At 46.4% G+C, this 13,321-nt stretch overlaps 1 protein-coding gene across 7 annotated transcripts in view; it reads left to right on the forward strand.

Annotated features, from left to right (window-relative positions):
- Positions 1 to 13,321, forward strand: part of GALNT7 (polypeptide N-acetylgalactosaminyltransferase 7) — a 120,326-nt gene that overhangs the window by 73,090 nt on the left and 33,915 nt on the right. The gene's annotated exons all lie outside the window — the stretch shown is intronic.

The following is a 13,321-nucleotide window of genomic DNA, read 5'->3' on the forward strand; positions in this document are numbered from 1 at the left end:
TAGTTGCTCCGCGGCACGTGGGATCTTCCCAGACCAGGGCTTGAACCCGTGTCCCCTGCATTGGCAGGCAGATTCTCAACCACTGCGCCACCAGGGAAGCCCTAGACGGGCCTCCTGCTCTTAGGTGATGTTGTAGCATCGTGTGTTGGTCATCTGGAATATACCGGTTTCCTGAGCAATGCAGATCTTCCAAATGCTGACAATTTCATTGTAGGGTAAGCACAACAAAGCCCCACTTGTTAATATCATCATCGATCTCATCAGAAAAGTCTTCAACTCCTGGGATGCTGTCATAATTGCAAGAGTCTTAAGTTTTGCTTGAATGTTCAAGTTTTATCATCGGCAACGAATGATGTCAGTTGTTTTCCTTGAAGTGACAGGCTCCCTTCATCTGTGTTTGAGAAAATGCCAAATCACCAAGTCTGACTGGCCTCGGTTTGTCTGCGGGTCCTTTCAAGTGCAGCGGCGTTCTCTGAGGGACTCGGCGGGTTCGCCGGGAGCTCGGCCGCGTGGTGTTCGTCCTCGAGATGACCGCTGTCCTCAGTAGGAGTAGAAATCCTTTCTGCACACTTCCCATCTGTCTCACAGGACGCTAAAGCATGTTCTCAGGGGTGAGATGTAGTACAAATTATAAATCCTCCCCAAGGAGGACTCACCCCTCCATCCAGGGCACGCGGTGTCAGCAGCATCGGCTGTATGCTGGGTGTGGCAGGTGAGGAGCATCACGACCACAGGAACCTCCTGGTGCCGTTACCTTGGTTTGCCCTGAGGCACCAGCGATTTTACCCACCTTTGCTTTCCTGCCATCAGATTAAAGATCAACATAGTAAAAAGGTACTAAGGTCTTAATATCATCATGAAAATATTTTGACCTAACCAAAAAGTGTCTTGGGGGCCCCAGGGATCTGTGGACAATACTTTGTGAACCACTGTTAACAGATTTTTAGAATAAACTAGATGAATAATGAAAATAATGAGACTTCAAAAAAAATTGTCATCCTCTAGTTTGATCATTGACAAATACAATGACATTTTATAAAGTTCAAGGAGACCTTTTATACCTGATTCATTGGTAATTTCACCAGATTCTAGGGTTACCAGTGATTTAGATAATTAAATGCTTACTTAATCCAAAATTTAATTGAACTCTATTTTAATTAACTGATAAATAAGAACTTGATTTTATATTACCAAAGTGCTAGAACATCTACAAAAGGGTAGGTGACCTGATAGCATGAATGAGATCCTATCTCTACACTAATTACATAGGACTAAGGGATAAAGTAATAGCCAAAAAAAAAGAAAAAAAAAAAGAAAAAAGACCAGCTTTACTATTCTTGGGACGGCAGTATTTTTAAATGGTATGATGCAATCAGCCTCCAAATTTGGAGTAGTTTACCGTCATCATAATAATTTAAATGATTCAGAAAAGGAACTCGTGGGAGAAAACGGATTCAGACCCCAAGGTTCAAAGTTCAACAGTTTATTAGTTGGGTACTTTGTTAAATCAATATTTTGTATTGATCACAACTTCAGGAATTCATAGCACAGTGCACACGAGTTGTCTATATTTTCTAAATTCTAGAGATAATATATAAATTATCGTATAATTTATCATATAAATGTATCATAAAATGAGGTCAGTAGTATTAACATGATGAAAATGTTTGGTCAGACATGATTCAGGTGACCTAAGTTAGCTTCCAAACTGCTCACTCATTGGTTGGGGACATCTGTAAAGCTAGTCCATGCAACACCTTCCCCCTAAGCAAATTAACAGACAAAAAATGGTACTTTATCATCTGCAGTTTTTATATAGACAAAAAAAATTAAGTTTTGGAGTTAAAATTAGTCTTAGGACCAAGTTTTTAATGAGGGAACTATAGCAACCTGAGGACATGCCATGCATTGATTATTTTCACCCCCTCTTCCATTTAAAAAAAAGTCTTCTATATAATACCTGAGTAGTCAGAAGGCACTTATTATGTCTATTCTAATGATTGCAAAACTTTGAGCAGATATACAATGGAATCAGAAGAATGCACTCAAAGCCAAAGTAACGAAGACTAAGACGTGAGTGGTTATGATACAGGACAGAATGTCATCGATAAGACAGAGCCGACCCTGCGGGACGACCGAATTGTCTTCTTTGTCCCATCTGTGTCCCCTATAAAGTGTAACGTGCGGATGACACAGCTCTGTCCTGACAGGGCAGGAGTTCTCAGAGGACACACCGCCCCACAGTCCTCTCTGAGTCCTGTTTCCTCATCTGTCAAGAGAGGGGGTCGTCAGTGTTTTTAGCTCGTTTCCTGCACAGAATTGGCAGAATCCTCTCTGCCAGCGGCTTCCTAGGGAGCACCTCTGCTCTGGTTCTCGCATCTCCTTGAAACCCCCCGGCTCCTCCGTCTGGTTTGGAAACCCCTCGACTAGGCATCCACCAAGGTCTTTTCCGTTTTCAAAGTACTTTTTTCTACGTTTCTACATCCTCCCCTGGGTCTTCCTCACGTTCCTCTAGATGCAAAGCCAAGTAGAACCAGCCAGCAAGCAGCTGGTGTGTAGCTGTTATCACTCCAGCTGAGCCGAGTGTGGGTACCGCCTCCTTCTGCCCCCGGGGGCCCTGAGGCCCTACCAGGTGTGACAGCTCTTCTTGGAAAGTCACAATAGATGCAAGATCCAGGCAGAGGCACGTGCTGCATCGATTCCAGCCCTGCAGCAACATGACACTGTCCTGCCCTGGCGGGGGGGACCTCAGGCCGGCGGCCAGGACCCCAGGCTCACCCTTCTTTGGTTTCCACAGAAGGAGGAAGGGGACCAGGACGGATGAACCAGGAGACAATCAGCCATTCCGTGTCACCAAGACCAACCCTGCCAGCATCTCCGGGACGGGATCCTGTTGGGAGAGCAGCCCCTGTTACCCTTCCCGCGGGCCAGCCCCGGGGGTGGAGGAAGCCCATTTTGCCACATCGACCAAGAAAGGGGTCCCCTCTCTCCCCTTCCAGAGGCAGCTACTGTTTGGTGAATATTTGTCGTGTTCTCTGCGCATACGAAGTGTATACGTATATTCATGGTTTTTAGAGCATGAAAGACTTGCTTTGTGTGCTAAACGCTCATCGCTCCCTGCCCTTCCTCGTGTGGCTTATGCTTGAGCCTCACCAGCCTCTTCCCCGTGATGTGACACGGTTAGCAGACCACCAGTCACAGTGGATGGGAACCAGGGCCCGAGATCCCACTTTCGCCATCACACGGCAGCTTTCACAGGGAATGGCATGGGCACTTCAGGAACCGTGCTCGTCATCTGTTGAATATTCCATTGACTCGGAATTCTAGAGCCACAGGGGGCCGGAGAGGTCACTGCTCCTTCATTTCGTGGACAGGGAACCCGAAATCCAGAGCAGGCACGTCTGCCGGGTGACCCGCCACAGGAGGCGTGCTGTCCCCCCGGGCCTGTCTCCACACGCGTAGAAGCCCAGGCAGGTCTGCTCGTCAGAGTCGTGTAAGCTTGTTATCTGTGCTCTGTGTTTATGCAACGTCTTCGCAGTAATGAAATGTTCTACTTAGGAACAAAAGGGGAGTATCTTTTTATTTATTTATTTCACATCTTTATTGGAGTATAATTGCTTTACAATGGTGTGTTAGTTTCTGCTGTGCAACAAAGTGAATCAGCTATACATATACATATATCCGCATATCTCCTCCCTCTTGCGTCTCCTTCCCACCCTCCCTATCCCACCCCTCTAGGTGGTCACAAACCACCGAGCTGATCTCCCTGTGCTATGCGGCTTCTTCTCACCAGCTATCGGTTTTACATTCGGTAGTGTATATATGTCCATGCCACTCTCTCACTTCGTCCCAGCTTCCCCTTCCCCCTCCCCGTGTCCTCAAGTCCATTCTCTACGTCTGCGTAAAAGGGGAGTATCTTATCAATTGCAAAGTGACTGTCTTTAACTGTAGGCACTGAAAATCCCGACTCTTTGCAGCAAGGGCCTCTGCTTGTATCTACGTTGGAAGAAGCCGTTGCAGGGAGAGCAGAGGGCCAGGTGGGTGTGGCCCCCGAGCAGAGGGTCGGTGTTAAGGGACCCGGCAGACCCACCCATGACGTGCAACCCTCACCCGAGTGCTGAGGAGATTCTGCGAAGGAGCTTTTCCCTAAACTGTCTGTAGACCTCCCGGATGGCAAATCTCCACAGCTGAGGGGTGTCGAAGCTGGCAGCCCCCCACCCAGTGGGCTCTGCAGTGGCCCTGCCCTGGAGTGGCTCGGGCAGCGAGCGGGGCCTGAGCCCAAGGAGGAGGGGCCACGGGTGCCTGGGAGCCCCAGGCCCGCGGATGCAGAGAGGCGGGGCTGAGAGGGGTCAGAAGAGCCTCTTCTGGCAAATGTGGGTGATAGTACTCGGCTCATAAAGAGATTGTGAGCATTAAATGTGATAAAGAACGTCAAAGGCATGTGACACAGTCGGTAACGTGAGCCCCACTTGTCGGAGGTCACCCCCGCCTGGTGTGGCAGAGACCCTGCAAAAGCTCTCGCTCTGCGAGGGTCTCTCTTCGCACTAGGTGTGTGTTCAGCCTCATCCTTAGGGCGCGTCACCCTCACCGTCACATAAGAGGTAGCAGTCACCCTGCTACAGAAGAGGAAGACGTCCTTAATGTCAACATCAGATGAAGAACTACTTACTGGGAGGTGTGGGGCGATTGAATCTATGATTTGCATCGTTAGGAGAAGGGAAGAAAGAATTAAGATAGATCAGGGCTCTGGGGTGTAGTATGTGAACAAACACTTCATAATAATAAACACCTTTGTCATTTCTAAAAACACACATCTGTTTTCCAAGTTACCCCTGTATTTCTTCTGACTCTGAGCTTCTTTGGACCCTATACTGTCATCTAAGCAAGAGACCACATTGTCCTTTGAAAGGGTAGGTTTGCCAGTGACACAGGCTCATTTCTCTGTTCCTACCGCTGCTAAGTGCTGAAAATCTCTCTCTCTCTCTCTCTCTCTCTCTCTCTCTCTCTCTCTCTGTCTCTCTCTCTCTCTCTCTTTTCTTGATCTCTCAATCTCTTTTTCTCTTCTTTCGGCAGCTTCCTGCAGTTTTCAGAGCACATTTTTATACAAAGCATCCCTGAATATCTTACAGAATGTTCCCAGCTTACCGTGACTTTTTATGACCCTACTGGTTAAAGTTTCATTCTCTGGTCTAGTAATTGTTTTTCCAAGCATAAATTTAATTTTAATGGAGAGAATGTAATTCAGTCTCTACCTCTTACACCCTGCAGGTTGTTTTGACAGCCAGAAGCGTTTGCCCGTAGATAGAAATCCACCCACCCCCCATGCTTCCCCTTTGTAGTGGGCAGTCCAGAGTGACAGGCTTCATAGCCGGCCGCTGACATGTAGCTTCTGTGCGTGTGCATTTTGATGGGCAGTCAGTTCTCATCATTCATGGGGGTGAGGTTCATAAAGTCCCTGCGGACACAGGGTCAGGGATACAGAAGCATCACTGCCGGAGGAAACGCAGGGATAGGTGCTCACACGCCTCTGGCACCTTTGCATCACTGATGTGTGCGTCACCTTGTCTTATGTGTGTTTCTATTTAAAGGCACCTTATTTAGTGTGCTGTCGCGTCGTAACATTGGATCCACGGCCAGCAGCCCTAGGACTCATGCCTGCAGGAAGCCTGTCTGACACACACGCTTTCTCTATCAGGCTCAGCACAAACTCGCACACATAGGAGCCCCACACAGCACTGCAGCCCAACCTCGGGGGCCACGTTAAACAGCGAAATCAGCAACCAAAAGCACAAAATAAGAAATAAGTAGACTAAACAGACGCTGTAAAGGACATGTTTACAGTACCAGAGTAAGAGCGTCGTCCTGTGCCCACCTGTTCGCATTTCCCTGCCCTGCACGTGTTCTCAAATGACCACAAACATGTCCCAAGTACTGATTTTCAGTTACAAATACGTTTTAGAAAGGAAGCAAATTAACAGACAGAACCCACGAATAATAAGGAGCCACTGTGTTTTTGTATATTTGAGTATAGAGTGCAGGTTAATCACAGAAATATTTAGTATAGAGTTAGTGGACAAAGCGCCCAATATCCCATTATAGTAAATGCAAATCTTCGTAACACTGAAAAATGGTAATTCTAATAGACCAAATATTTTTACTTGTTAATCTACGCCGGAAAGAAAATCTGACCGTGGCTTTTAGAAATGTCAAGACCAAAAAGCGTAGACTATTAAGATTTTCCATTCAAAGAACAGAAATAAACTGACCTGGTTGTGATTCAGTGTACCCTGCCTCATTCATCTTTCTTTTCTGCCTCCCACCCCTCCTTTCCCGCCCCTCCCCCCATACCTCCTTTACTGTCTTCTTGCTAAAGGGGCTTAGGAAGGAGCTGGAATCATGCCGGGACGGGCTCACAGAGGCTGCTGCAGTCAGCGCAGGGGCCGTGAACCAGGAGGTGTCCTGCACTGTTCAGAATATTTATTAGATTTAGTGCTGAAATAGTCTCTGTTGATGAGCAGACCTAACCTGAGTTTCTCAGGTACCGGTGACTGTGGAAAAGGGGTAGTACCTTACTCTCAGGCCCCAGTGCATCACTCACCCACGTGGTTGGATGCTGTATTGAGTCTGTTTAATTTCCTAGAAACTAGCCTAGACTTTTTATCAGGAACACTTATTAATTTCAGATTTTATCTCTCCTCCTCCTCAAGAGAAGTGATTGATTGAAATTCTTTCCAGTAGCACATAAACAAAGACCATCCCACCTGACACTTACTTCAGCCTTCATTTCAGAGGAGCACAGCACAGTCTAATGGGCCATGGCCATGAAGTCAGCTGTCATAACGCAGGAAAAGGGATGGACAGCTTTTGAGAAGGGAAAGTTGCAGGCATGGTGCTGGGAAGGTTTCACATACCAGCGGGATCCAGTAAAACTACAGATATCGCCCCCAGCTGATTGTGGGCAAGTTATTTTTTTTTTCAAATAATTTTTAAAAATATTTATTTATTTATTCATTTTGGCTACGCCGGGTCTTAGTTGCGGCATGCGGGATCTAGTTCCCCAACCAGGGATCGAACCCGGGCACCCTGCATTGGGAGTGAGGAGTCTTGCCCACTGGACCACCAGGGAAGTCCCGTGGGCAAATTATTTACAAAAGTCCTGTGCAGAAAAGAGCAAGATAACGTACATGTGTGCATATTTCTAGAACCGGAAAATACAAAATGTTAATGAAATGTACTTTGAAGTATAGCCACTAGTTTTTAACAATTCTGCAGAGGTACAGGAAAGTACTGTTATTGGCGGTATGTAAGGCTATGGATCCTTTCATGGAGAAATGTTTAAAATTAAAGTGGGAATACTTTGGAGGTAAATACAGTGAAACTTGTTTCCTTTCAGCTGTGACAGTAACCCTTATGGCTGTCTGTGCTCCCCAGAAGAGAGACTTAACAGACTGGCATCACCTTCAGAAAACGAGACTTTACATAGCCACAGGGTTCAATTAAATTGCTCCTCTGAGGTCTTGAGTTTAGCAGCTTAGGGGAAAAAAATGCCTAATATATTTTTTAATGACAGTGTTTTGTGAATAGAAATTGCAGGGAGAAAATGGTTTCTGCATCCTACTGTCTTAGGAAATGAGGAAGCTGCAGAAACGGCTTCCTTGCTCACGAAGGCCTTAGTATAAAAGGTCATCGTGGGGTTGGGTGCTATGAAGCTCATCTCCGGGCGGCAGACACCGGGCAAGCACGGTGGGCCCGTGGCCAGGCCTGTCAGAGGGGCTCAGAGTGTGGGAACTGGGGGTCGGCGTATGTGTTAAACCAGTGATGTCCGCTTAGGGTATTGAGAGGAATTTAAAAGGCAAGCCTTTTTACCCCTGAGCAACATAATTGAACACATCTCAATTGCTGCAAAATGTATACAATTTTTAAAAACTGCTTCAGAATATTTAGGATTGATTTCTGAGACTTTGGGTGGATTTTGAAGAAGTATAATTTTTCTACCACATGAAATACTTCCTGTCTAAAAATGCTGATAATTAAACATACTTATTCAGGAATGCTGGAAACACTATCCTGGCACTTGGAAGAGCTGGCTTTCCTGTTTCGATTTATAAACCTCCACGAGCTGGCAGCCGGCCCTCACACGAGATTTCTTCCCCCCGAGCTCTCACATCTCTGTGTGTGCGTCCCGTTCCCCCCCTGGGCAGGGTGTCTGCTCTGGGGACTGCCGTCCTCCTGCACCCCGTTCTGTGTCGCCCCCTGCTCTACCAGTGTAACAGGGTGATGGGATTCGATGGCATAATTAACCAGCTGGTATCAGGAGGGAAAAATGGCAGCAGTGAAACACAGGCACCTGCAGTCTAATTTGCAAATCTGTCCAATATCCTACTATTGAATCAAAATGCAAATGGGTATAAATAGTAATGTTTTTATAAAATGTGCCCCCCGCTGCTTAGAAACGATGCAGTGGGGCAAAGCCGCCCACTGGGTGAATGCCTTGGGAAACGGGGAACTCCAGGTCTGGGAAGCCTTCATGGGATGGTTTTAGTTAGAAAAGAGGTACCAGGACAAGACCTCTTGCCCAGGGGTTAGATGCTTGTGAATCTTTCAAAGCTACCAAGTGATGTTCTGTTCCCTTGTAGTTGTCTTAAGTAGCCATTTTATTCCTAAGTATTCTGAAAGAGGAAAGTATATATATTGAATAGAAAACTTAGAAGAAGAAAATAAAAATCACCTCGCAGCCAGGCTGGAGTTTCTACACAGATGCGCCATGCAGGGAGGACCACGTTCCTTCACGGGTCCCCTGCCTGCGGTGACGTTGCTGTGATGGCCGAGCTGCTGGCTCTGTCTTTGTGCCACACGGGGATTATTCAGCAGGACGGATCCCCGTGGACCAGCCAGAACAAAGGATTAGTAACCCTTGCCTCGTGCCTGGTGGCGTTTCCTTGATTCTTGTCACCGTCCAACACACCCCTGGTCCTCCCCGTTGCTCCGTCAGCTGCCACCCAACACAGATCAGATTCGTGTTGCCGTTTTCCTTTTTTCTTTCCTTTTTGGTAATCGTCTCCTGTGTGTGTGGCCCATCTGTACACCTATTACAAACCCAGGGCCTCTGAGGAGAAAAGTTAACAAATTGATGAGTCACCTCACTTGTGATCTCACAGCTGTTCAGTCCTTGAGTTCCTTTGCCAGAGTTTAATGAACTACAGTGTTTTCCAAAGTGGTGGTTGGAGATTTCCTGGCATCTGTCTGCCTCCTTCAGGGTGAGAATGAACATCCCCTGTTGCTAACTTACCTTTACAATAACATCCCATCTCTGAGCCTAACCCTTTCGATAACTAACTTCAGCTTACTTTTGGTGATTCACTAAGTTCTGGAGGATCTGATTTTCCAGAAAATTACAGTGAAGCAAAGATGTAAGGGAGAAGATAATTCAGTTAATATAGGAAAAGAAGGAGACTACTTTAATGATTTCTAGAAACAATATTACCCACTTCCTCTTCCACAATATTTATTAAACATCACATATGTATCAATTATACTACATGCTAAACTGGCAACATGTCTTTTTAATACCTTTATGAAGGTAAATCGCTAAACATACTGCATATATTCTTATAGCCCCAGAATTGTTCTACGAATTAATAAATGCTAACTGTTGTACATTATGTACTCTTTTTCACATTTGTATTCAGAGTTTTATAGTTGAGTCTTCACAAAATGATCTAGTATATATATACCCTCATTTTGCTATAGGAACATTAGTATCAGCCAGTGTTTAAGACCTTCCATAAATAAATGTTCTACGGCCTATATTGATAACTCCTTTAATACCTAACAATTCTCTGGTGGGGAAATTATTTGCTCAGTGCAGCCTAAAGTCACCATGCTGCCCTGTAAGTTTATATCTTTTTTTCCATCATTACCAGGGTCAGAATCTGCCTTTGGAAATACGGGTCCTCCATGTGGTCAAGGTGACTTCCTTGTTGAAATCAGAGCACACGGAGAAGGCATATAATCACTCAGGGATGAAAACGGATTTTTTCACTGAAACATGATTCAGTAAACATTTTTTTTCACATCTTTATTGGAGTATAATTGCTTTACAATGGTGTGTTAGTTTCTGCTGTATAACAAAGTGAATCAGCTATACGTATACATATATCCCCATATCCCCTCCCTCTTGCGTCTCCCTCCCACCCTCCCTATCCCACCCCTCTAGGTGGACACAAAGCGCAGAGCTGATCTCCCTGTGCTATGCGGCTGCTTCCCAGTAGCTATGTATTTTACATTTGGTAGTGTATATATGTCAGTGCCACTCTCTCACTTCGTCCAGCTTACCCTTCCCCACCCCGTGTCCTCAAGTCCATTCTCTGTGTCTACGTCTTAATTCCTGTCCTGCCCCTAGGTGCATCAGTACTGCTTTTTTAGATTCCGTATATATGTGTTAGCATATGGTATCTGTTTTTCTCTTTCTGACTTACTTCACTCTGTATGACAGATTCTAGGTCCATCCACCTCACTACAGATACTCAGTAAACATTTTAAGGAATGTTTGCAAAGTGTGATCTTCAAATCAGTGTTGAACTTAAACTCCCAACTTGGTCTCCGCACAACTGTCACACTGACTTGTGTTTTGGTGCAGTGCCGTTGGTCTCCACTGACAGCCTCCAGGAAGACAGCCCAGGGAAGCTCATCACTGCGTTTACCATAAGGAGGCCCCCTAGAAAAAAAACCCCAGCTGGTCTTCACGCCAAGAATGTTGTCCTCTTTCCGAACAACTGGTTTGTTAAACACAGTCCTGACCCGGTTTCCCTGCTAGAAAATTCAAGCCAAATTGTGGCCCATCCATTCGAAGTACGGGGCGGCGGTGGGGTGCGAGCCCACCCTGCTGCCCAGCTCAGGGGGTGCCGTCCGAGTGTCTTCTCTGTGAATGGTGCCCCAGGACTGTGCACGCAGGACCCCTTGGCCCTCTCATTTGCACTTTTAAAATCTTGTTTTTGCTTCCTCTTTTTTCTTCTCATTCTTTCTTTATCCATCTTTTCCCCCTCCTATTTTAGAGTTTTGTAATATTGTTGTATTCTGTGTGTCTTTGTAAGCTGCTAGAAGTCCTTTGGAATGGTGCAGCATTCCAAAGTGCACTGGAATTCCAATGGTGCAGCATAAATTAATGTCAGAGAAAAACAAACACCGTATGCCAACGCATATATATGGAATCTGAAAAAAACAATGGTACTGATGAACCTAGTTGCAGGGCAGGAATAAAGAGGCAGACATAGAGAATGGACTTGAGGACACAGGGTGGGAGGGGGAAGCTGGGGCGAAGTGAGAGTAGCATCGACATATATACACTACTGAATGTAAAGTAGTTGGCTAGTGGGAAGCAGCCGCATAGCACAGGGAGATCAGCTCGGTGCTTTGTGACCACCTAGAGGGGTGGGATAAGGAGGGTGGGAGGGAGGCTCAAGAGGAAGGGATATGGGGACATGTGTATGCAGATGGCTGATTCACTTTGTTGTGCAACAGAAACTAACACGGTATTGTGAAGCAATTATACTCCAATATGAAGTTCTATTAAAAAATAAAATAAAATAAAAGTAAGTTACGGATGCAAACCTGTATTGGTTCATGCCCCTAGCGTCGTTTACATCCATGCCGTAGCACCCAGATCCCTGCACCTGGTAGTGGTGGTTGTCTCAGCTTAGATATATTGGTGTTTAAGCTGGTGCTTCTGTAAAGTCAGAATATGGCATGAAAGCTCGTGTGTGAAATGAGAGTCCAATATAGCTAGAAGCATATGGCTTCCACTGTGAAATATTCTTTCTCTTTTCCCAGGGAGTTTTGGAGAAATGTACAAGAACATTTGTCCAGTACTAGGATTCCCTGCCAGATTTTTTCCCTAAATTGTGGTTTGACATTTCAGATCATTAAGTGGACACATCTGTCCGAGTATGTTTTCCTTTTCAAAAAAAAAAAAAGATCATTTGAAGACAGCTACCCAGCAACAGAGTCAGCATTCTTAGTTTGCCCTGATGCAGTTGGCACTCTCAGCCCTGGGATCAGGCACAAATCACTCCACAGAGCTGAGTGCGGCCGTCTGTTCGTGGCTGTATATCCCCTGGGTGTTGAGCAAAAATAAGGAATTCATTTTCCTGTTTGTTTTTAAGCATATATTGGTGAGTAATTCTTGGTAAATCTGTGGTTTAGGGGAAAGAATCTTAAAGGCTTCGTTTCTAAATCTTGCCTCTGTCACTAGCTGTGACTTTGAGCAAATCATGTGGTCTAGCGGGGCCCCCGCAGGACTATTCAGGTATGATCGTGTATGTACCACACAAGCTAGTGGAACTGCATTTCCTCAGCCTGGGATGAAATGGGATCACAGTAACTAATACGAAAAATACCGCTTATTTGGCTCAAACATTATCCACTGTGCTAGAATTTTACGTCCCTCAGATTCTTCCCAGTCAGCTCTGGAGCCAGCTGTTGAACACCCTGGGAACGAATCTTCCCGGACTTCTTCATGCAGGGGGCTTCCTGTTGCTGCCTACCAGCCAGGGCTCCCCAAACCCTTGGCCCGAGGTCCCTGATGCCACTCCCGTCCCCACCACAGGGACAGAGTCTCCCCGTGGAGCCACTCTGGCACCTGCCACCTGTGAAGTACCCATCTTCGTGGAGAGCGTGCCCTTCACACTTGCTTGGCTTGTCAGGACACTAAGTAAGCCAGAGCATCGGTGGGGCGGCAGAGATGGAGCTGCTCTCGAAGCCGTCCTCCAAGGTTCCCGCCCCAGGGTTTTTGTACACGATCCACGGTTGCTGCAGAGGCCAACAACCATGTAACCTTAGGAAGCCGCTGGCTGTTTGGAGCTGTGAATTCCAACTGCGCTGTGACTGAGGGTCACTGACAGCTGAGCTGCCATGGGTAAGGACTGGACAGCTGTCCCCCACTACTTGTGGGGATGCCAGGAAACTGCCTACCGGAGGAGGCTAGGGGAAATGGAAATAGGACAGATACAAGCTTTTCAGAGAGCCCGGGGCCACAGGAGGCCACCAGCGATCTGGGCAGATAACGGTCCTGCTGCTTGTTCTGTGAAATACGTAAAGCAGTGGGTTTTGTAGCTTCCTGCCTTAGGAATCAGCCATGATGAGCTAGAGAATTTCTGGTCCAAGTCATTCTGCTCTGCTAGGAATTTCCCCTTTTTCTCCAACACATTGGTCACTTGGACGTGAAACAAACCTGAGCCCCTCAACTCTCTGCCCCAGAAGATGAAGTTGAGATGCAGCTACCCGCTTGGAACCAGGGCACTTGCTTAAAAGCTTGCACACGTGG

This window comes from Balaenoptera borealis (genome assembly GCF_965194805.1).
Source record: "Balaenoptera borealis genome assembly, chromosome: 8".
In the NCBI taxonomy this organism is placed as follows: Eukaryota; Metazoa; Chordata; class Mammalia; order Artiodactyla; family Balaenopteridae; genus Balaenoptera; species Balaenoptera borealis.